This window comes from Aquarana catesbeiana, linkage group LG03, assembly GCF_042186555.1.
Source record: "Aquarana catesbeiana isolate 2022-GZ linkage group LG03, ASM4218655v1, whole genome shotgun sequence".
NCBI lineage: Eukaryota > Metazoa > Chordata > Amphibia > Anura > Ranidae > Aquarana > Aquarana catesbeiana.
In genome coordinates this window covers 260,343,065-260,367,190 of record NC_133326.1, presented here as the reverse complement: position 1 = coordinate 260,367,190, position 24,126 = coordinate 260,343,065, and the positions used below count along the sequence as shown (strand labels likewise).

Below are 24,126 nucleotides of genomic sequence, written 5' to 3'. Positions count from 1 at the left end.
ATCACCAAAGTAAAGCCCAGACAGTGAAACTTCCTATTAATCTTTGACTACATGCGTGTGCCAAATACATCAGAGGAGTAGCAGTGCACACTTTGACCTGATAGCATTAGTATTACTGCAATAAACAGTCATTGTTAAAGCGGAGTTCCACCCAAAAATGGAACGTCCGCTTTAAGTACTTGTGACCCCCTGATATGCCACATTTGGCATTTCTTTTTTTGGAGGGGAGCAGGTACCTCGTTTTCACAGGTACCCAGCTGCCACTTCCTCTCCTGGCGCCGTGGCGCAGAGCGGAAGTTCACCTCTCCCCCCCCCCTGCAATCTTCTGGGACACGTCACAGGTGCCAGAAGATTGCCCAGCCATTCACAACGCGCAGCGCGGCTCGCGCATGCGCAGTGCACGCCCGGCAGTGATGCCACAGCCAGGCGCCCCCACTTGCAGTGCCGGCGCCGTAGAGAGGAGGGGGAGAGGAGAGAGGCTTCCGGCAGCTGATGTTTCCACTTTGCTATGGATAATATCTTAACATTTTTGGGTGTTTGTAAAACTGCTCTGGGCAATTTGTCTACACTTTAACCACTTCAGCTCTGGAAGAATTACCCCCCTTCATGACCAGGCCATTTTTTGCAGTACAGCACTGCGTTACTTTAACTGTCAATTGCGCGGTTGTGCGACGCTGTACCCAAATAAAATGTATGTCCCTTTTCCCCCACAAATAGAGCTTTCTTTTGGAGGTATTTGATCACCTTTGTATTTTTTATTGTTTGCGCTATAAACAAAAAAAATCCGCCAATTTTGATAAAAAAAACATTTTTACTTTCTGCTATAAAACATATCCAATAAATAAATGTAAAAAAAAATAATTTCATCATCAGTTTAGGCCAATATGTATTCTGCCACATATTTTTGGTAACAAAATCCCAATAAGCGTATATTGATTGGTTAGCGCAAAAAGTATAGCGTCTACAAACTATGGGATATATTTATGGCATTTTTATTTATTTATTATTTTTATTTTTTTACTAGTAATGGCGGCGATCAGCGACTTATAGTGGGACTGCGATATTGCGGTGGAGAAATCAAACACTAACTGACACCTTTGTGGGAACCAGTGACACTAAAGCCCCGTACACACGGGCAGAATGTGGAGAGACATTTGCAAGTTCAAAAAAAAATGGCCGACTTTCGGCCTATGTGTATGTCGGTCTGCTGGCTTCTGTCGGACGTGCATGCTGAGAAATCCAGCAGCCGTCCGACTCCCGATCAGAGCTCTCAGCCAATGCCAGAGGCACATCTCCCTGTCAGAACACAACAGCTCAGCGGGGAGATTGGTGAACTAACTTAGCATGGTTAAGACAGTGGCTCCAACTGGAGCTGTCAGGTTTTTTTCGTGCAACCCGCTGGATTGCACGAAAAAAAACTGTAGCGTGTACCCAGCTTAATACAGTGATCAGTGCTAAAATATGCACTGTCACTGTGTGACACTGGCTGGGAAGGGGTTAACATCAGGGGTGATCAAAGGGTTAACTGTGTGCCTAGCCTGTGTTTTTGTACAGTGTGGGAGGTGCTTTTACTAGGGGAAAACATGCATCCTTGTCCCTGCTTTGCAGGAACACTTCTTTACTGACAGAATGGCAATCTGCCTTGTTTACATAGGCAGACGGCTGTTCTGAATCTGTACTGAACGATCAGCGGGTGCCGGAGGACATTGAGTCCACAGGACCCACTGTGTATAATCACAGCAGGAGCAAGCCGCCGGTGGCGTGCATTCGCACCCACTACCCAGAAGTGCAGGATCACGTATATATTCATGATCTTGCACACAGCATGTAGCATATAATATATCTGCTATAGGGTGGTCGACAAGTGGTTAACCCCTTTGTGAGTGCCCCGGCATCCCTTTAAGCAGTTTGTAACTTCCTGCATGCGGGAAGGATCATCGATCATGTGACCAATATATGGAATCCAGTCCCAACGATGACCAATCAACTAGTCTGGACCGAGAGCTGTCTTCGAGAGCTCGGTCTTTTTTCTTGGGGCGTGTGATAAGTGCGCTCTCAACCACATATGTGCGGCATATGGGCACCCAGCAACAACATATGTGCGACGTATGGGCATTAAAGCGCACCCCAATATATCTTGGACAGTTGTAAAGGGCTCTTGCACAGCTGAGCTTCAATGTAATTCCTGGGGTATTTCCTCTGCCTGAGCAGTCCAGGTGCAGTGTACAGCTTGTCATTGACATGCATGGCTGTGTACCTCTGTATTGTATACCATGGTTCTATTTTAAACACGAATACAGCGTATACAACATGCTGCCACTACAAAATGCAGCTACCTTTCATTTGAATGAACCCAACTGTAATATACATTAGCTGCTTCTGTGATACTTTCTGCTGTATGGTAAGTGATGCACACAGTCCAATGTCTGAGATGTTTCTGTACTCTTTATACTACTTATTTATTAAGGCAGCAAAATGAACTCTGATAACATGCCAAGGTATACTGCCCTTTGCGATTTATCATAGCAACTACCCAAGGCAACCAAGTGCATTTTTGTTTACCAGAGTCAAATCAGTAAAAAGGTGGTTTCAGGCTGTGTAATAGTGTGCACCATGCACATTATCAGTGCACTTTTCATCTCCATACTGACTAAACACATTTATCTGTGATCTGAATCCAACCCCTAATAATTAAAAGAATGGATAGTGGCGCTGACACTGACTGTGAGAGTGAAAATACCACTAGCACACACACTGATAGCGTGGAGTGAACTAGACGTGATCTAAATGAATGAAAATCTAAAAATGATCTATATACAGTACAGTATGGTGACTAAACCCACAGGAATCACCTTAAAAAAGTGTTGGAGCATAAAATAAACTTCTCAACATCTATGGTGAATTGAGCTCAGCATATGTGCAACAAATGCAAATGAAAAAGGCATGAAAAACCTAGTGAAATAAACCATTAAACCAAGTGGTTGCATGAGCAATGATGCTGAGTGTATGACATGGCTGAAATACAAAAAAAAATTTTTGTAAACATGAAAGTATAGATTTAAAGTATATATAACCACACAAGTGAGATAATGAGATTATAATACACAGCTCGTGACAAGTGTGAGGTGATGATGGTATCGTTATACCACCAAAAATGAACCTCCAAACATACAGCTCAAAAATAAAAATAAAATAAAATGAGGTGAAATACAGTCCAAAATTAGTGTGATTATTGTGACTTCTAGTTCACTCCACGCTATCAGTGTGTGTGCTAGTGGTATTTTCACTCTCACAGTCAGTGTGGGCAGCGCCACTATCCATTCTTTTAATTATTAGGGTTTGGATTCAGATCACATATTGTTTGATGTGGCAGCTTTAATTGAGTCATCTTTTACCATTGAGAGAGTAGTGGTGGTAGTACGAGCTTTGGCGGCTACACCTGTTTACCAACAGTTTTTATCATATTAAAACTAATTTTTCACGTGGACTAGAGCACAGCTAGGTTCACTATATGAGATCACCTGAACTGGAGGAAGTCATGCTTGAATCAAAAAAACACCCAAAAATGGTTTAAGACAAAGCGTGGGGAGAGTACTGAACTGGCCAGCAATGAGTCCAGAGCTAAATCCCACAGAGCACCTATGGAGAGATCTGAAAACAGCAGTTGAGAAAAGGAACATTTCCAATCTGGGAGACCTGGAGCAGTTGGCGAAAGAAGAGTGGTCCAAAATTCCAGTAGAGAGATGTAAGAAACTCATTGATGGTTACAGTGAGCGATTGATTTCAGTTATTTTTTCCAAGGGTTGTGCTACCAAATATTAAATTTAGGGTGCCAATAATTTTGTGCCGTCCATTTTTGGAGTTTTGCATTGAATATGTCAGATTTGGCTTTTTGTTTAAGAATGCCTAAACATTTGTAACTGCAGCAATTTTCTGGGTGAAGTGGTGCATTATTTGACAGAAATGCAGGGGTGCCAATATTTGTGGCCATGACTGTACTTACCTCAAAACTGTAAGTACCAGGTTCCATGGGATGCCACAGAACCCAGTTTATGTAGATCTGCATTAAGTGATTGATAACTTTACAGCTCCTAACTTGCCCCCTTCCAGACTGCACTCATTCCATATTAATGAATATATCATCTGCTACCCTACCTCTACTTTGGCCCTAGATTTTCACTGCCCTACCAGCAATCCCCCATGCTTCATGCACCATATAAGGGGGGTGACAGCATTGCCTGCGTGACCAGCAGTCTGGTAGAAGCAGTCCATTATGCCCCTAGCTGCATCAGCAGGTTTCTAAGCAGGGCTTCATTGCAAATTACATGGACAGTCTTTACCAACCAGTCAAGCAGCCACTGTTCACTGCAAAGAGGAATCATTATGTTCTCTAATGAGGAGATTTGCTCTCACTTGCAATTTTTTAATAGAATAGGCAGTGAGAGGAAATCACAAAAATGGAGAAAGGTCAGCAATATAATCCTGTTAGAGGTTCTATTTATTCCCCACTATGTACAGAACTAAACAAGTTCCTGCTGGAGTTCCACCTAAATCAAGATCCCCACCAAGAATCTTTAAAGAAAAATTCAGTGTTAGCATATTTGTTTAAAAAGTTCCTCTAAAACAATTAACACAAAAGAAAAATAATTTTCATTGATACTTTATTTGAAATGGAATGCACTTTAAAAAATAAATCAATTCTCTTTGATATCATGAAAACTATTTACACAGAAAAAGTGGAAACATGACTGTCCCCTTCTAACAGTAGGTGACATGGAATTTTTGGTGAACGATTACAACCCCAAGGAACATTTGCGTGCTTTACTTTCCATGTCATCCAAATTTACATATTGTGAATTCAAAGAAAGAACAGAAGAGAATGGGGCATATCACGCAGCGGTAACATCTGACTGTACAGACATAAAAAGATAAATCACATTATAAAATGTGACTTTTTCTGCTGAAATAACTCAGTTTTTCTTCTGCTTCCAGAAATCGTGATTTTACACCACCCACTACAGAATTTTATAACAATTTGTTTTTGATGATTCATTGCTCATTAGACTTTATAATTCTATTCCATAAATGGGATGGAAACCCCCGGGAACAAATATCATGTACTCATCAGAGTAAGAGCATAGAATAATATGTTCCCTGACAGATTGTCCATGGGAGGATTGGTGTCTTGGCTGTTATTTTAGCATTCGTTGGAACTGCTGTCTGGCTTGCCACTAATATCATTACATCTATAAATGGATTATATTATTGAAGATACAAACTGTAGACAGAATTCAAGTAGACGTAAGAAATGAAAGCCAGCATTGAAACTTGATTCCATTGTAGATGACATCAGCACTGATGGATGCATGAGCATGTTCTTCATAACACTACGACAAGCCAGTACCAAGCACGTCACTGGAAAATATGTGTTACCCAGAAATTCTGCCCTTTCTTCATTCACACATTCTGAATGGCTCACTGTTCTCTGTTCTGTACATTTTGATGGTTCTGGGACCTCTGCTATATCATGAGAATACACTGTGAAAGCACCAAGTATATATTATAGCTGAGATTCTGCCACTTAACAGCTACCAAAGTATGTACTGTCTGCAGAATGGCTGGGGACGTGTAGCTCCACAAATGTCAAGAAGATGGACACAAAAATTGTATATGCATTTTCTGAACATTCCCCGGTTATAGCTATAGCTAAACAAATATTTTGTGTACTGAATAACTCACTATTATAACAAGACATTTACCCATTTATTTATAGCTCTAGTCAATGCCAACATGTAAAGAAAAATCAATAAGCAAAGAAATCTTGCAGATTCAAAGTAAAAAATAAAAAAAATCACAATCATAAAGAAAGCAAACAAAATCATGGCACTCCATCCAAAATTCTATGTACAAAAAATAATGACAATATATAAAATCAAGCCAAAATTTAAAAAAGCAAAAAAAAGATTTTTATTTTTTCTTCATTAACGTTACATATTTCCATGTAGCCTTATTAGTTCCTTCATTTTGTTTCTGGAAGAGCTAGATGTTATCTAAAACATATAACAAAACTGACAATGTAGACATGTGTCTATCACTAGTGTGCATTATGAAGCTTGAGACCTGATTGAGAGTTTTGATTCAAGATCTTTCCACAAGCAGCTTAATGACTTAACATAATCACTTTAGAGAGAGACAATTTATAATGCAAACTTTAGTGCTGATCATAAGTGCTGCAGTATTTGCAGTGGTATTGCTTCACTTTCAGGGTTATTAACCAAAGCAGTGTAAAATGTCACAGCCCATAACAACTAGTCAAATGTCAGTTTATTGTAGAGTGATCTGTTCCAGAATGATTTGGAACTGATTCTATTGGGTACTGCTTTTCACACTATGATTATTCTTTCATACTTTTGCACATGCTGTAAAATATTGCAACATAACCCCCATTGCTGTTTGTGTGCTGTCATTCACTTGTGCCACAAACAGACCTTTTTACTGGGAACCTAATCCAGCATATCTGGCTACCAAGAGGTCTAACATAAAATAAATAAAGTGATTACAATATTCTGAGCACATGTAATGACAGGAGCTTGGTGTATTAAATAATTAATATTAATTATCAATTAAATTGTTAATATAGTTTTGTGTTCTCTGTATGGGTATTGATATAAATGCTCTGTTTTGGTTTCTGTCATCCTCCAGTTCTTTCTAACTGTACTATACACTTGATGCAATTTTCATACTAGAATGTAATTATTTCCTAAACAGGCAAAGAGAGGTGAGTTAAAAGACAAAGGATGACATTTTTTAGACCTCAGTAACAGAGCCAAAGAAACACACCATAAGAGGTTATTTACAAAAACTGGATAGTACAAAATCTGGTGTGGCTCGCCCTTCCATGTGTTCCTTGCTGCAAAGGCCAGTTAAAGCTGGGGCAGTGGCCATTTGTTTGGAATACTGTTGAAGGGACACACTGGACACCTTTGCTGCCATTGTGCTATGTTCTGAGTGTCTAGTGCGCCCCTATGCCTTTAAAGAGGGGTGGGCTACCTCTAGGCTCACCTACCCTCTGCCTATCCATTATTATGCATGTGCTTCCATTGTGGAGGCTCTCAAAATTTAGAGTTAGGACTGCAAATAATACTAGGGTGCCGTGAAGTGGCTCTGCAACTTAGGCATGTATTTGCAAATGTGTGCAAACTAAACTCCTGTTTGTAACGCATACCGTTAGACAGGTCAATTTGGTTGGTTGCAGACTGGTCGGTAAGTTGGGAGCTGGGAATTTCCTTAGGTTTTGTCGCCCTTCCATGTGCTCCTTGCTGCTAAGGCCAACAGGTGGGGGCAGTGACCATTTATCTGTACTGCATATAAATCAATCCGCTTCCAGGATTTATTGTCAAAGCTTAATTGAACAAGCTGAAGTTAAAAATTGATTGGCTACCATGTACAGTTGCACCAATTCTGAATTGTCCAGTTTTAGTAAAACCCCCTTACAGTTTTAAATTCACCCCATGAAATCTCAAATTAAAGCATAATTAAATGAAAAACTTTTTTTTTTTTTTTTCATTTTCAATAGAGTAGAAAGGGGTTAAAGGCCCTAAATCTTTTTAGGAAGATTTGCTCTCTCTATTTATCATGCTTACAATTATCAAAAGTGAAAAATATCCCAGTGGTTATCCCCAGAATAGTAATAGAAGGGAAATATTCCAATTGAGATAATAGTTCTGAGTACAACCGGGAATTTCACTTTGGATGGATTTCCTATTGCACCCTGTTTTGGCTATTGGAGTGGAAGTGAAGGAAAATCTCTCCAATAGGAAACAATGACAAAAAAAAAAAAAAAACAGGGGGGTTAAAACCCTACCTTACTCCAAAGTGAAAAAAAATGTTAGCCTTTAGTGCTATGGGATTGATAAATAACAATTAATAGAAGGTTTGAAATGGCTTTCCTGAAGAAAATGGTGCTCCAGGCTCCTCCTGTGATTTTCACATAACCAAACACCTAGCATTTTGTTGTGTACTCTGTGCTATTATTTAATATGATCTTTTGTTCCTTTCAACAGAGATTGCATAACCAGTTGCCTAAGGTCCAATATTCACCACTTCAGCAGCATCCTCAACAGTATTTCAGTCCTTCAAATACTCCTTTATATTTATCAAAGAAAGTCTGTTCATAATGGTTTATAAGGAACTTAGCAGTTTAGAAACATAGGAGCTGCCACCATTCACCTGCTGGATTTCAAGTACCCTTTAACGTGTGACAGAACTTAGTAAATCGCTGATAAACCTAGTATGCATAAATATTCTGGGTCAAGGATTTATTATTAGTAAAGCAAAGTAAGAGGCAAGGCAAGAGATGGTAACGTTGGGGTGAAGCCACTAATGGCAGCTCCTATATTCCCTTTGCTAATTCCTTTAAAGGAAACCTGAGCTGACAGAAGCCTGAAGTTTGCTATTACCGACCTCGCTTTCTCAAAATTCTAATTGCATGCTGTCACGTTGATCAAATGTCTTATCAAAAGTCCAATGTTAGTTCTTTGAGTGACTGCTCTGAAGCAAGCATGCACATGAAGAGTCCGGACCTCACTTGGTCAGAGAATTAACATTACTTTTAACATTAGAAAGAGATTAGTAATGGCCGCCTGCATGATTTGTTTTTTTTAGCAAAGATTGTCTTTATAGTGTATGTCCAGCTTTAGATAAAAAATAACCCCATCTAGGTCATCAATTTACATTGCAATGATTTTAACTAACTGTAATGCGGATGTATACATTTCTTTGGTATGAAGAATTAGCTATCAGTTTCACTATGTTCTCTCTAGACTGATTCCTGAATTGGAGGGTTAGGTTTCATTATAATCACTGGAGCAAATCTTAGTGTTCTAATGAGGTAAGCTGCAGTGCCTGAAAATGCAAATTCCAAAATGCAACTTCTATTGCAGGAGATACATAATATTTGAGTGTAGACTTCTGAGAAAATCATTGAGCCAATCACACAAAGAGGAAATTAGATTTCTAGGGGATGAACTATACACAGGCGTGTACAAAACACAGTAAGTTTGCAGTATTACAAGGAAGCAATATTTGATTTTTTTGACTGTTTTAGAAAATTACAGAGGCAACAGATTGCAAAAAAATATATAATTACAATACATACATAGATCAAAATTTGGCCGGTTCAACAGGGACTGGCCAAATTTCAATCCATGTATGGGTAGGCTAATTGTACACAAGTCAATCTATCAATTGACTTGTGTACAACCAGCCTGTTAGAAAATTTTCTCTCAATCAACGCTGCCGATTTTAGCTGGCAGTGCTCACCGGTGTATTCTGACTGCAGGGACATCTCTCCGCAGTCAGAATACAATAGCTCCGCCGGAGGGATTACCCCATCCACATCCAAAGTGTTAATGGGGGGAATCGAGTAATTTTCTTTCCTTCAACCTGCTGACTGAAAGAAAAAAAATGACTTATGTATGGGCAATCTAAAAAACAATACTACTAAAAACATAAATTGAGTCAGAAAAATTTTAATCATAATTAATGACCTCTTCAATTTCATCAATAAATTTATATTTCTACAATTGTGTAATTTCCAAATAACCTATTAAATTTCCTTTAAGGAAACATTAACACATTTTAAAGTGTACATTTGGGCAGAATTTTCCTATTAACTATCAGTATGGCAGAGAGGAGGTATTGCTTTTCTAATTAATTTGAGGCCAACTTTGTCCAGACTGCACTTATTAAAATGCTTTTGTGGTTGAAGTAGATGTAGGAGGATTTGGAAAACATGTTGCTATGACTATCAAACTGAATCAAAGATGGTATTTATAGATGATGTCTGTTTTATAATAGCTATGTAAAGTCTCATTAAATGAGACATAGTTAACACCGTAATTAAAAAGATACCACAGAAGGGAAAAAAAAAAACTTTTCCCCACATATTCCGGACTGGTTAATATTCATTAGTGACCTGTTAACTATGTAACATAAAAACACTTTTTTTTCCATTGCTTTTCTGGCTTATATGTGGCCAAGACTGACTCAGGTTTCCGTCCTTTGCATATATGCACCAAAACCAAAGGACATAATAGAAGTCTATGGCAAAGAACAGGTAGCCCACATGAAAACCACGGGGACACTGCAGGGCACCCACACTGAGCGAGGAGCGCACCAGATCAGTGTGAAAGAGGCCTTAATCTCATTCATCCCCTCCTTTCCCTTCTTCATACTGTATAAAATTTAAGTAATTTATTGTTTAGCAAGAAGGTGGAAAGTTGGGTCCAACAATCATTAAAGAAACATAATTGCACTAGAATATAAATAGTTTGGCTACTAAAATGGTAACCTAGACTTTTAATGGTTGGTAAGCACAATTGTGCTGCCATGCAAAATAAATATGTAGTTATTCAAAGTGAAATACACTTGATTTCCAAAATTAAATGTTATCCTGTTGTTCCCAAAAGCAGCTTTAGAGCAAGAAATAATTAGTTCATATTTCTGCATTCAGAGTCACTGTACTGTCAATGGACCTATCCTAACAGTTTCTATATAATCAGTTATGTGACATACTGTAGCTCATATACAACATAATAAAAATGGTAAGGATTAAGGAATAGAAGCAACTTAGGTATATATTTCCCTAAAAAGGACAGAAACAGGCTTAGTTAAAATTTGTATTGTAATACATTAAAACTTAAATGCAACAGCAACTTTTTGTCACTACATTGGAGTATTTTGAAGCATCACAAAAAGAGCATAGGAGATCTAATTTAAAAAAGACTCAAGATTATATAATACTCTCATTTTACTTTATAAAAATGTATGTGTTGTTAGAGGCAGCAGTGTTGGGTTTATATAAGAGCCTCCTGGTGCATCGTGGTCCTGGAGCCAAATTTCCCTTGATGGGAACAATGAGAGCTACGATTAGGGCCTGGGACAATATTCAGGACCTACTGGCGCCTGCGTCTGAATCCCTATCGCCGGCTTCGTCGCTGTGGCTGAATCCCCAATTTCTATCTATACCTGATCCGGTAATATGGGCGTCAAAAGGGGTTAAGACCTTAGGTGACATTGTTAAAGGGGGAGAATTATCTCAATTTGCTGGTCTGAAACAAAGATTTGGCCTGCCTAACCCGTATCTGTTCTGCTACCTTCAATTGAGACATGCATTTATCTCTCAATTCGGCTTTATCAGGGTGACAATGAAACCCTCCACATTGGAAAATGTCCTACTTGACGAGTCCATAAAAAAAACCCTTATTGGAATAATACAAGGAGTTCTTCCCTGCTCCTTCTCCCTTGGTAATCAGGTGTAGGAAGCAGTGGATGGCAAAGGTTCCAGACTTGGGAGGAGAGGATTGGGATGATATGTGGAGTTTCCCCTTTTCCTATTTAGTGTCAGAAAGAGATCAATTTATCCAATTTAAATGTTTGCATAAGATATATTATACCCCAGCAAAACTAGTCAAAATGTACCCGGAAACTTCAGCGGAGTGTTGGGTTTGCTCACACTCTTTGGCTGATTTTAGTCATATATTTTGGCACTGCCTGGTAGCTCAGGAGTTCTGGATTGCTGTTGTTCGCTATTTTACAGGGATCACCTCTGTGCCAGTTTTTATGACGGTGTCAACCTGCCTGCTTGGCTTGGCACCAACTAGGTCTCAGCACACTTTACTTAGCCTGCTTCTATTGTATACTCACAAGGTGCTGATCCTCTATTGGAAAAAGCCAATAACACCCTCATTGTCTTACTGGAAAGAACTTGTGAAAAAGGTGACTCCATTCTATAAAGCTACATATCTAAGCAGGGGCTGCCCAAACAAGTTTGATAAGGTTTGGAAGGTCTGGCTGGAGAGCCCTGCCTCCGTTGCATAGGGTGGTCTTGATGTTGGGTATGTGGGCGAAGACTGGTTCGAAGGTAGTGAACAATGTGCCATACTCAAGAATTTGCGCTAAATGCTGAGGTTTTTGTTGAAGCCAGTTTAGCACATACTAGATACATGACTGTGTTCTCAATTTTAGAGGCTGCATACTGATTTAATGTATGAGTTATTGCTTTGGTTATTCTTGCCCCCGAGGGGGTCCTAATCCGGGATAGTGGAGTTCCCTGCAAGGTGGTGAGCTTGGATGGAGAGGGAATGGGAGAGGGGAGGGGGAGTTTTTGAAGTACTGTTTTGATTTGAATTCTATAGCAAATTCTGCCCTGTACGGCGAGGAGTTTTTGTTATGTATTTACATAAAATAATAAATCCAAATTATAAAAAAAAAAATGTATGTTCCCACAGATCAAAGATTACAAATTATGAAAACAGGACATATATGTGGCCATCGCTCGTCATGTCACAGCTGGGACAGTCTAAAAAAAGCAATACAAAGCTGTGATCCCATGAACCAGTAAGGCAGGCCATAGATGATGTGAATTTCATGGTTGCAGGAAAGAAATTCGCAGGATTCCTCCATCAACACAGTCGGGGGTTGATTTAATAAAACTGAACAGTGCAAAATCTGGTGCAGCTCTGCATTGAAACCAATCAGATTCCATGTTTTTTTTTTTTTGTCAAAGCTTAATTGAACAAGCTAATGTTAGAAGCTGAATGGCTACCATGCATAGCTGCACCATACTTTGCACTCTCCAATTTTAGAAAATCAACCCCATAGTGTTGACAGGGGAATCTCTCCTGTGGAGACATTGTCTGCTCCCAATGGGGGCAGGCAGGGAAAGCCATCCCCGCTGGCAGAAGACAGTGGTAATTGCTAGTGGCTATAGCAGCCACTAGCGATCATCACAAGTGAATCCGGCAGGATCACTCAACTTGGTACATTCAGTCTGCCCACACATGGTTCGAATCATGGCTGGTTCAGCAGGAGATTCAAACCGTCTATGGCTGGCATCTTTCTTCCCAAGCTTCATGGGTCAGTCAAGTTACAATACTGGGAATGGTCAGAATTGAGCTGGTGTTCACTTATTCTCACTGATGTTAAAGCAGAGCAGAGTTAGGAAACACATTTTTCTAGATGCTGGAGTCAGGAGGTCAGCCAATGTACAATCTAGAGCAAAAACACCATCTGAAACTAAAGTCAATTTGTTAATAAGTATTATATTCAGAAAAATAAATGGCTCTGCCATTACAGTCTGCAGAAATGTTTGCTCGGAGTTCCTTATTATTATGTTTAGCCCTAAAAATGGCACACATACTTTTTTCATGAACAAATCAGTATAAAGATACCTACAAATCTGATCATACACCAGTAAAATTTTGTTAGAAATGGTTTGTTTTCAGAATGATTGTTTCTAATGGTTAGTGGGGTTAAACTGACATTTGTTTTTGACCGTAGTAAAGAAAAAATTGCAGGATAGAATTTTTTTACACAAACGAATAATTTTATAACTGTGAATGTGGTTTTCATTTAGGAAAAATGGTACAAATTGCAATGAAACATATTTAATATGTCTGGGATTCAAATGAAATAGCATGTCTGGATGAAACTGTAAGGGCTTTTGAATGAATTTAGTTAACTGAATGATGGCAAGAAAGAATGTTCTGACAAGAGATCTTTTTACAAATGTTCTTAAGGCATGATATATTGCTTGTTATGGTCATTGGTGACACAAAGGGTTCATGTGTCAGGCAATCACACTTGATAAGTCTAATTTAATTCCATAAACAAATAAACACAAATACAGTCTGTCTTTTGGCCCTGTACCCCGTTACCATCACCTTTATCTACTGGGAGTCAGTTACATAATGCACTTTATTTAACAAGCTTTAGCACTCATTATATGAACAATGCTTATAGACACACAGTAACAGCGTTTTATACAGCATTTATATACAAACAGCAATGTACTCCCGAAAGTGAAGCTGGCCGCTTTGATTCAAAATGGCCATACGTTGTAAAAGTGTAGTATTAGCCATCCAGCTGCCAATTATGTATTCAGATTTACGTTTCCTTTTCCCTGCTGTTCCAAAGAAAAGGCTTCTTGATTTTAAATCTGACATTTACAAAGACTGAGGAAAAATAGACATTTGCCAAAGAATCAAGAGTGCTTATATGTGAAGGTCTCTCAGCCTCTTTGGAGCTAATAGATGCGACAAGCTGGTTGCAAAGACAGCGGCTAAAGATGCAAATCCTCCTGACAACATAGAGACAGAAAGCATCAAATGGGAATTATCAGCCTGACCAAACAGAACCATCAGATGCCTTTGTTTGATTTTCATCCTCCGCTCGACTTGTATCACGCTGGATATTCTGTCTTGCAAGTTTGCTCAACGGTAAAAAATACATTTTTCATATGGTTTAACTTTATGTGTGGAGCTCAGCAGAAAATGTTGGCATCCTCAATGGTACAAAAGGCAAACCTTTCCTGTGCCTCCTTCAGTGTTCTAAAACATTAACACTTTAAGCACAGAAAAAAAATAGGCAAGATATAGATGATGTAGGCAGCATTACTTTGGACTAATTTCCTCTTAGGCAGTCATATTTGGCAGTAAAAGGAAGAGAGAAATAAATACATTGCAAAAATGATAGTACATAATGTCCTGACCAATTTTTAATTTTGACATCATATGGTTCATGAATAACTGCAGACCTTCAAGCTGCAGGGGGTGTCCAGTCGAGCATTCCATTCCCAACCTTCTGAATGTATGTGATGAATTCAACAAAAAAGACTTCTTGTACCAAGTAAAGTGCATCTTTATTCAACCTGAAACAGAGCAATAGGTAGCTAGTTAGTGAGATATATAAAAGCACACATACATTAAGAGATCAACCTCTGGAACTCCAAAAGGAATCCTTTTTTAATTTTCAACAGAGTGAGGATGGGTTGAAACCTTTGTCGGTTTTTTTTTTTTATGTTTTGTGGCTTGTTGTGGAAATTCAGTTAGAGAGATTTCCCCTCACTATCGTGTTTACCACCCACAAGTAGAATAATCCCCCCAACAGGAACTCTGGCAACATTACAAATTAGAAAGAGGTTCTATCCCTTTCTCATTCTTCTCAGAGTTCTAACAGAGTTCTATTGCTTCAGTTCATTCACACTTTAGCTGTAAGGGCCTTTTCACACAAGCAGACTGATCAGGTCTGGTCCGCCTGTTAGTTTTTTAGGTGGACCCGATTGACCCCCTCCAGTCTCTTCTATTCCTCTGATCCATTCCCCATCCATCGGACGGCAGTCGGGTGTAAACGAACAGGCGGTCTGTTTACATCTGACCGCCCATAGATTAAAGCGGGCTGTGTCCGAAAATAGAAAAGGAAAGATGGCGCAAGGATTGGGACATACACAATGTTATAGAGAAAAGCTCATGCTGTTAAAAACACTCATACATTGTAGATAAAAATAAGAATATTTCAAAATTTGTTCTCAAAGGTTATCAGAAGGTTATAAAAAAAGTCCCAATTTAGTAAATGAGTCCAATAAGGTACTATAACGGCACTAGAGGTAGCTCCCTTGGGAGAGAAGCAGGCTCTGGAAAACAAAGTAAAACAACAAGGTGCGCCAGACTAACTGCAGTATTGGTAAAAAGGAAATGTATTAAATTATCAGCCAATTGGCTACTCACATAATGTCTGTGAAAAATATCTGAGGAAAAAGCAGAAGCTTTGAAACACGTCATCTGACACGTCCCAATGTCACTTCTGGTTTCCGGACCCTCCCAAGTATGTTCCACGCTAGTTTTACACCGCAAAGCAGGAACCTGGCCGTCCCTTTCCATCTCCTTGCAGTCTGCTGCAGTCTGCTGGGACACCTTCTGCATAAAGTCTCGGACTCCCCCAGTGACCATGGACTTTCTTTGGAATCATATGCCTGTTTTTCACAGACATTATTAGCTAATTGGCTGATAATTTAATACATTTCCTTTTTACCAATACTGCACTTAGTCTGGCGCACCTTGTTGTTTTTACTATGTCTGTGTCCGCTTTGCATAGGCAGAGCAGACATGGATCAGCCATCCACCTGCTCATCAGGGATCAGCAGACAGATTCCCCCTGAGCAGGCGGATTCCAATGGAGCCCGCCCCATGTGTAGGGGCCTAAAAGGCAGCTTTGTACAGCCACACTGTTTTCAAAAAGGACAGAAGGTGGGGGAGAAGACCCTCTGCTCGTTGCCACAGAGTAGGGAGTACTGGTGGCGGCAGGTGGGTGCATAGGAGCATGTTACACCCTAAACATGGGTTTAACATGTAACATGTTCCTAAAGGTGAACTGTACATTTCCTTTAACAAACACCATGGATCAGAGCTAAAAATGGAATGTATCAGTTTACAACTTCTTCTGCCTTTAAAAAGACATATAAAGAAAATATCAAATGAGCTATTCAGCCTCAGCTGTAAATTCCAAAGGATGAGCATAATAGTTCTGAGCAGATTTTAAAGACCATTAAACGGAAAAGCTGATAAAGTGAGTATTTATAGTGAGATGTCACAGCATATGCTTACAATATGGAGGATTATTGTAGATAATTCATCAAGCTTCACCTGCTACAGAATTGCATTCTCCATGAAAATAAGCCAGTTACTATGCAAACATTTAATCATTTGAGGGTTTTGAACAAATAAAATATGTCCTACAAAAAATTCAATAAAGATTTTAGGACGCATTACATACATCCAGCTCTCCTCACCCCACCACTAATACCGGCTGTCAAAATGACAATCGCTTGTATTTCACATGGTATCATAGCAATTGCTTTGTTTTACACAACAGGAGCAGATTTTAAAATGCAGTCGCTCTTATGTAAAATGGCACTTGCAGATAGTCTGCAGGTGTCATTGGGTAAATGCAATGAACCAATGTATTGTTTCATTGTATTTACTATTTCTTTTATATACAGATCAAAGGTGTGACCTTTGCCCTTCACATGACATAACTTAAAGAAACTTTACAAGTTATTTTTTAAATAAAATTTCTATTTAACCCCTTACTTTAACTATATATAGATATATCTATATATATCTATATATAGATATATCTATCTATATATAGATATATCTATACAGTGGAACCTCGGTTTGCGAGTAACGCGGTTAGCGAGCGTTTCGCAAACCGAGCACTGTATTTCTAAAATTCCCAACTCGGTTTGTGAGTGTTGTCTCGCAAAACGAACAGGATTCAGGCTAAAAGCGGTGTGCAGTACCGCTTTTGGCCTGAGGTGGGGGGCGTCGGAGCCAAGCAGAGCCGAAAGTCGCCATTCGGAAATGCACGGAAAGGCCCGAGGACAGTTTGGCTGACCTCGACAAACCTCGGAAAGGCTTGTGAACGGAGTCTTTCCGAGGTTTGCTGAGGTCCGCTGAAGTGTCCCTCTGGCCTTTTCGGCCATTTCTGAGGCTCTCCGGCGCCCCCCGCCTCTGGTGCATGCTGTATTGCATCCCACTATATATATATATATATATATATATATATATATATATATATATATATATTCTTTCTTTTTTTTTTTTTTGTTACTTTTTTTAGTGCCAAATTTCAAGTAAATATACAAAAATGGAAAAAAGCCAAATAACTGTCATGCTTTGAACCAGAAACATCATTTTAGTGTAATATAAAATGGGACAAATTATAGAATATAGATGGTTAGAATCTCGGCCGGTTCAGCAGGGACTGGCCGAGATTCGATCCATGTATGGGCAGGCTGATTGTACCCAAGTTGATCCCTTGACTTGTATTAACATGCATTAATAACACTCACTCATTAACTCATTTATTATCAAAATAACTATTTATTTTTAGTTCATGCTTTTTCCCGGCAACTTCCTAAAGCGTAATATCACCAAACCTGAAAATTTAGTTCTGGATAGATTCCAGCACACTGGGTCTTAACCAGTTTTACCCCATAAGTACTTTTGACTCATACAGCAAGTTTATCATAATAAAGATTTAGTAAATAATAAAATGTACATAAATAACGAAGGGCACTGGTAATAAATCTACTTAAATCAAGAGGTATTTAAGATTAACTGACCAAAACCATAAGGAACTCTGTAAACACTAGCTTTTCATAAAGGGGTACACACTTTAAAGAGACTTTGTCACTGCAAAGTAACAAGATCTCTTTAAAGCCCACCCTTATACACACCTTAACCTTCCCCTGACCCTTCCTCTGCTTCAGCTACTGCAAAATACCAGTTATTAATGGATACAGGGAGCCACAAGGTCACCTCCTTCCATCATGTGACCATTTTTACATCTAGCGATTGGCTCTAAGAAGCAATGATTAATGGGAGGAGGTCAAATGCTCCCCCATGCCTGGAATCATGCATATATCATAGAAGCTGCATTGGAAGAAAGAAAAGCGGGGAAGCATTGTTAAGATTTGTATAACTGGGTCATGGGTTAGGTTTTAAGGAAGAATATTGCTTTGCCAAGGAGATAGGGTCTCCTAAATAAAAATTGGATTAGATTACTTACTGCTCACATATATGCATTGAGCAACCTTAAAGTTCACCTTTGTTCATCTTTTTTTTACCACACTCTCTTCAACACACTGCTCGATTAGTTCTGCCTTACTTCCTGGACAGACTTTAGGTCATAACACAGGAAGGAGTTGACCAGCTGATCTCATTAGCACACACCCTGCGTCATCTACCCTCAGCTGGTCAACTCCTTCCTGTGTCATTACCTAAAGTCTGATCAGCAAGTAAAGCAGAATTAATAATCAGTGTGTTTTAACAGCTATGAAGAGAGTTAGGTAAGCGGGTGCAGAATTAATGGAAAGCTGTTTTATTTTTGCAAAATAGGTACATTGCTGCTATATTGATACATAGGGGAGCTGAAATGTAGAAAAAATAAATAACAGGTGAACAAAGTTGAACTTTTTTTTTCATTTTGGATAGAGCAAGGGAGGAATTAGGGTTATAACCCTGCTGTGTTAATTTTTTGCCACCTGTGCCCCATTGGGGAGATTTACCTTCACTTCCTGTCCCACAGCCGAAACAGGAAGTGAGAGGAAATCCCTGCAAATGAATGGAATTCCTTGGGGACATCCAAGCCACCAGAACTAGTGTCTTCATTGAAAGATTTCTCCTCTATTCCTGTTCTGGTGTCAACCCAAAATGTTGTTTTTTCTTTTACTTTCACTTTCAATGCTAATGGTAAACAAAACAAATAGACAAGCTGAATCTCCCTAAAAGGGGCACAGACAGCAATAAAAAAACTGACAGCTGTTCTAATCCCTCTCCACTCTATCCAAAACTAAACAAAACGTTTTTCCTTTAGTTATACTTTAAGGGATGTCTTCTTGTACAGACTCCAGGCTCCATCTACCACACCTCCCAACTACCCCGGATTCCACGGGACCGTCCCAAGATTTAAACAGAATCCCAGCATCCTAGGGATCCAGGCTGGAGCTCAAAGCCCAGTGCCAGAACAAGTTCTGGTACATGGCTCTGCTAATTTACTCCACAGGGACTTGCTAGCACAAGGTGCCCTGGGTCCCCGGCACTGTGATCGGCTGCTCTAGTATTGTAAAAGGCAGGCAGCAGGGAGAGATGCCAGATGCCTGTCATAATAATACACCTAAGAGCCAAACAAAGCTTTTTCTTTTTCTATACTTTTTTCTAGGCTCTTCCTTCGCTCTGACCTTATCATCCACAATAGGAGGAGGAGGAGCCTAGAAGGAGTGACATCCCTATTTGGATTGAGCCATGGTAATCTGAGGTCTGTAATGGAGATCAGAGATTTACACTGGGGGAGTTGGGGGATTACACTCTGGAGAGTACACGGAGGGTATTACATTGGGGGGGATTACACTGGGGGGAGAATACTGAAGGGATTACAATAAGGGAAGTAGTGGGATTACACTGGAGGAGCACACTGAGGGTATTACATTGTGGGGTATTACACAGAGTGGAGTGCACTGGAGGGATTACAATGAGGGCAGTACACTGGAGGGATAATAATGAGGGCAGTACACTGGAGGGATTACAATGAGGGCAGTACACTGGAGGGATTACAATGAGGGCAGTACACTGGAGGGATAACAATGAGGGCAGTACACTGAAGGGATTACACTATACACTGTTTGTATTACATTGTGGGTATTACACTGGGTGGAGTACACTGGAGGGATTACTTTGAGGGCAGTACACTGGTGGGTATTACACTGTACACTGTGGGTATTACTTTGGGGGTTTTACACTGGGGGGGGGGGGGACACTGGAGGGATTATAATGAGGTTAGTACACTGGTGGGATTACACTGGGAGAGTACACTGAGGGTATTGCATTGGGGTGATTACACTGGGAGGAGTGCACTAGAGGGATTACACAGTACACTGTGGGTATTACATTGGGGGTATTACAATGAGGGAAGTACACTGGAGAGATTACACAGTACACTGTTGGTATTACATTGGGGGTATTACACTGGAGGGATTACAATGAGGGCAGTACACTGGAGGGATTACACTGTACACTGTTGGTATTACATTGGGGGTATTACACTGGAGGGATAACAATGAGGGCAGTACACTGGAGGGATTACACTATACACTGTTTGTATTACATTGTGGGTATTACACTGGGTGGAGTACACTTGAGGGATTACTTTGAGGGCAGTACACTGGTGGGTATTACACTGTACACTGTGGGTATTACTTTGGGGGTTTTACACTGGGGGGGGGAACACTGGAGGGATTATAATGAGGTTAGTACACTGGTGGGATTACACTGGGAGAGTACACTGAGGGTATTGCATTGGGGTGATTACACTGGGAGGAGTGCACTAGAGGGATTACACAGTACACTGTGGGTATTACATTGGGGGTATTACAATGAGGGAAGTACACTGGAGAGATTACACAGTACACTGTTGGTATTACATTGGGGGTATTACACTGGAGGGATTACAATGAGGGCAGTACACTGGAGGGATTACACTGTACACTGTGGGTATTACACTGTGGGTATTACACGGGGGGGGGGGGGGGGAGTTCACTGGAGGGATTACAATGAGGGCAGTATATACAAACAGACATCTCCTCTAAATAGGACTTTTTAGGGCATACACAACTTCAGAAATATTTTTGAATTTGTGTGTGCCCTAAAAAGTCCTATTTAGAGGGGATGCCAGTTTGTATACTCTGTATTGGGGATGTGGGTCTCACACTTCTTTCCTAAAACTTTCCTAATTTTTTCAAATTATTACAATGAGGGCAGTACACTGGATGGATTACACTGTACACTGTGGGTGTTGCATAGGGGGTATTACACGGGGGGGGTACACTGGAGGGATTACAATGAGGACAGTACACTGGAGGTATTACACTGTACACTGTGGGTGTTGCATAGGGGGTATTACACGGGGGGTACACTGGAGGGATTACAATGAGGGCAGTACACTGGAGGTATTACACTGTACACTGTGGGTGTTGCATAGGGGGTATTACACGGGGGGTACACTGGAGGGATTACAATGAGGGCAGTACACTGGAGGTATTACACTGTACACTATGGGTATTACATAGGGGGTATTACACTGGGGGGGGGGGGGGGCAGTACACTGGAGGGATTACAATGAGGGCAGTACACTGGGGGGATTACACTGGTAGTACACTGAGGGCATTAAATTGGGGGGGGGGTTAGAATGGGAGCGATACACTGAGGGTATTACATTGGGGGGATTACACTGGGAGAAGTGCACTGGAGGGATTACACGGGGGGAGTAAACTGGGGTTATTATTACACTGAGGAATTACAATGGGGGGGGGAGTACACGGAGGTTGGGGGTGGAGTAAGGGAGACACAGTGGGGGGGGGGGGTTAAATTATTTGTGCTGGGAGGAATTATTTTGTAGGGGGGAAAAAGAAGATATGTGCTGGGGGCAATTTGGAAGGGGATAGTGTTTGGGCTAGATACACACATAACAAAAGCATTAAAATATTGCTCCATCCATGAAATATGAACTCTTATCTGTCATTACTCAGTAGTTTGGCCTGCAGCATTTATAGTATAGAATGAAGAAGACTATGTCAAAATAAACACCATTTAAACGAATTCCCAGCATCCTAGGGATCTGGCACATGGCTCTACTAATTCACTCCATAGGGACTTGCTGGCACAAGGTGCCCTGGGTCCCCGGCACTGCGATTGCCCACTCTAGTATTGTGAAAGGCAAGCAGGGAGAGATGTCTTTCACAATAATACACCTAAGAGCCAAACAATGCTTTTTCTATACTGTTTTCTAGGCTCTTCCTTCGCTCTGACCTTATCATCGACAACAGGAGAAGAAGAAGCCTAGGAAGAGTGACAGCCCTTTGGATAGCGCCATGGTAATCTGAGGTCTGTAATGGAGATTAGAGATTTACACTGGGGGAGTGGGGGGATTCAACTCTGGAGAGTACACTGAGGGTATTACATTGGGGGGGATTACACTGGGGGGGGGTTTACTGGGGGGATTACAATGAGGGCAGTGTACTGGTGGGATTACACTGGGGGAGTACACCGAGGATATTACACTGAGAGGAGTGCATTGGAGGGATTACAATGAGGGCAGTACACTGGAGGGATTACACTATACACTGTGGGTATTTCATTGGGGGTATTACACTGAGAGGAGTGCACTGGAGGGATTACAATGAGGGCAGTACACTGGAGGGATTACACTATACACTGTGGGTATTTCATTGGGGGTATTACACTGAGAGGAGTGCATTGGAGGGATTACAATGAGGGCAGTACACTGGAGGGATTACACTATACACTGTTTGTATTTCATTGGGGGTATTACACTGAGAGGAGTGCACTGGAGGGATTACAATGAGGGCAGTACACTGGAGGGATTACACTATACACTGTGGGTATTTCTTTGGGGGTATTACACTGAGAGGAGTGCACTGGAGGGATTAAGGGCAGTACACTGGGGGGATTACACTGTGGGTATTAAATTGGTGGTATTACACTGGGGGAGTACACTGGAGGGATTATAATGAGGGCAGTACACTGGAGGGATTACACTGTACACTGTGAATATTACACTGGAGGGATTATAATGAGGGCAGTACACTGGAGGGATTACACTGTACACTGTGAATATTACACTGGAGGGATTACAATGAGGGCAGTACACTTGGGGGATTACACTGGGAGTAGTACACTGAGGGTATTAAATTGGGGGGGGGTTACAATGGGAGGGGTACACTGAGGGTATTACATTGGGGAGATTACACTGGGAGGAAAGAACTAGAGAGATTAACATGAGAGCAGTACACTGGAGGGATTACACTGGGGGGGGGGGTAAACTGGGGTTATTACACTGAAAAATTTACACTGGGGGAAGTACACGAGGGATTGGGGGGGGTAAGGGAGACACAGTGGCCTGGGGGGGGGGGGGATAATTTGTGCTGGGAGGAACTATTTTGTGGGGGAGGGGGATACATGCTGGGGGCAATTTGGAAGAGGATGGGGTGATGGGGTTTGGGATAGATATACACATAACAATAGCATTCAAATATTGCTCCATCCATGAAATATGAACTCTGTGATAAAACCACCAGTGATGTCATTACTTGGTAGTTTGCCCTGCAGCATTTATAGTATAGACTGAAGAAGACTATGTCAAAACAAACACCATCTAACCGACACAAATATAGCATGCTATCCAATATCTCTTTACAACTTCCTTTATCTTCAAAGAAGATATATAAAGAAAATACCAGATGAGCCATTTATCCTTAGCTTTGACGTTCACAGAATGAGTACAACTCCAGTAAGCAGTTTTTAGAGATCACTAAACAGAAAATGGAATAAATTATGTACAGTATGTACTATAGTAATACAATAGGGAGGTTCAGGGAAGTTAAATGGCACACTTTCACCTGCTTAAGAACTATATGCTTTATGAGACTGAGCTAGGCAGTAAGCAAAAAAGTACTGAACAATTCCCATCAAACACTGCAGAAGTGAAAAAGTTCACTTGGTTTATAGAGGAGAAAGGTGCTACACTCACATTTGCCCTCCTACGGTTAGCTTTTCCACTTGCAGGAGAAGTTATTGGGGGAAATATACACAATTATGCTTCCCGGATCAGTGTTCAGGTGTCCTCTCTTGCATGTATATGTTCCTGATTTAGCCTGGTTCACACTGATGCAATGCGGGAAACGCAGAGATTCCTGTGCGTTTCCTGCAC

The 24,126-nt window shown here is 40.6% G+C and overlaps 1 protein-coding gene across 2 annotated transcripts in view; it reads right to left on the bottom strand.

Moving 5' to 3' along the window:
* Positions 1-5,943: 5,943 nt before the first annotated feature.
* PHLDA1 (pleckstrin homology like domain family A member 1) overlaps positions 5,944-24,126 on the bottom strand; it is a 30,455-nt gene continuing 12,272 nt past the window's right edge. For both annotated transcript variants that reach the window (XM_073620018.1, XM_073620019.1), the window contains one exon: positions 5,944-14,710. The gene's annotated coding sequence lies outside the window, so the exon portion shown is untranslated. The remainder of the gene's footprint in view (positions 14,711-24,126) is intronic.